General features: G+C 28.9%; 1 protein-coding gene across 1 annotated transcript in view; it reads left to right on the forward strand.

Moving 5' to 3' along the window:
• The window catches only part of btf3 (basic transcription factor 3), a 12,654-nt gene that overhangs the window by 3,574 nt on the left and 7,472 nt on the right, over window positions 1-1,608 (forward strand). The gene's annotated exons all lie outside the window — the stretch shown is intronic.

A 1,608-nucleotide genomic window follows, 5' to 3' on the forward strand; every position in this document is an offset into this window, starting at 1 on the left:
TTCTGGTTTGCAGATTTGCTCTGCAAAATGTGATAAATTACAGTCAGAAAATGGCTTTTTAGTCTGTACTATCATAGTCTGAGGTTGTCCCAATACAGGTGTAAAAAGCAGAGTTGTATTGCGTGAAGTTTAGGTTTATTCAATTAAGAAAGTCATTTATTGCAACTTTTTAAAGTTAATATATTGAATGCGACTAAACTAAAAACTTGCCTTTTGTTCCATGAAGTGTATATTTAAATTCAAAGTAAAGCAATAACATTAAACCAGAAGAAACCATTTTTAAATATTTAAAATTTCAGACTTGACATTTTGAGATTTTCAAAACATTTTAGCAATTTCTTGATTATTGTGATTTTTTAATTGTACATTTTGTACAATTTTTGACTGTTTTTCTAATATTTCTAGTCATGAAAACAGTGTAATGTTCCCCCTACTCCAGATTGCTTTCAGATCCATTTTCACACCTGCAGAGAGTCCATTAACACACCTTTACCTGTACACATCAGTACACAACTCAGAATCTTCTCAAATGAATGAACCCTCGATAGAACAGTAAATTATACACAAAAATGCAGGACTTTTTTCTTAGTACAAGTATCTTTGCGTTGTTTTTTTATACTCTTTATTATTTATTTTAATTTTCACGACAAACACTTGTTTACAATTTAATATAGAATGCAAAATGACATTAAGTAAATGAAATAAAAACTATGGGGAACCTTTTAAATATACACTTACACTATACTTTCAAGAAATTGTTTAGGCTTCCCTTTGTTAAAAAGAAGAGCATTTAATGCCACATTTTGACAGAAAATGTCCTTTAATTGAAAATGGTTTAGCCCATTTGTCTATGGAATAGAGTTCCACTACAACTTTTGTCTGACTTTTTTGGGAGTAGGGGTTTCTCTTGCTCACACTCCTTTTTTGCCAATAAATCAAAATTTGACCTTAGTTAATGATCTCTATTTTTATTTAATCTAATGTGACCTCTATTTATGATTTTGAAATACATATATTTTCTTCTTAATTAATTTGTCTAGTTCGTTTTTTATTTTTTTAATCACTGCATCTCATTATGTCTCTAATTAGTCTGATATGTTTGTCTGATTTTGTTAAATTGTCTACAATTAATGCTTGACATAAATAAATAAAAAAGGGGTATGGCTTTTAAGGTTGATAAATATCTTTATCTTGTAAGTGACTTTGTGATACTGATGTACAAAAAAACTTAATAAATAAAGTTTTATTTTAGTTTGAAGAATGTCCCCGTCTTAAGAGGCAAATTAAAAAAATAAATATTATTATTAGAGGGGAGAGGTTGAGGTATAGAGATACAGAAAACTGGTGTTCAGGTGGAAAGCAAATGTAAGGAGGAAGTATTTGCAACAAAATGCCACAGATATTTGTGGTTGACTGAGAACTGTTTTATAGTTTAATGAATGAATATTTGCATTTTTTTATTATATTAAGAAAATATACCTCGAGGTAAAGTTTTTGACAATGTCTTTATTCAAATCATTGTGAATCAGGAGCAGTTTGAAAAAAAGAGAATTTTGTAAACTAAAAACTCCATAGTTCAGGGTGTTTTTTAACACTATTCTGAGGTTA

This window comes from Oryzias melastigma, linkage group LG12 (genome assembly GCF_002922805.2).
Source record: "Oryzias melastigma strain HK-1 linkage group LG12, ASM292280v2, whole genome shotgun sequence".
Taxonomy (NCBI): Eukaryota; Metazoa; Chordata; class Actinopteri; order Beloniformes; family Adrianichthyidae; genus Oryzias; species Oryzias melastigma.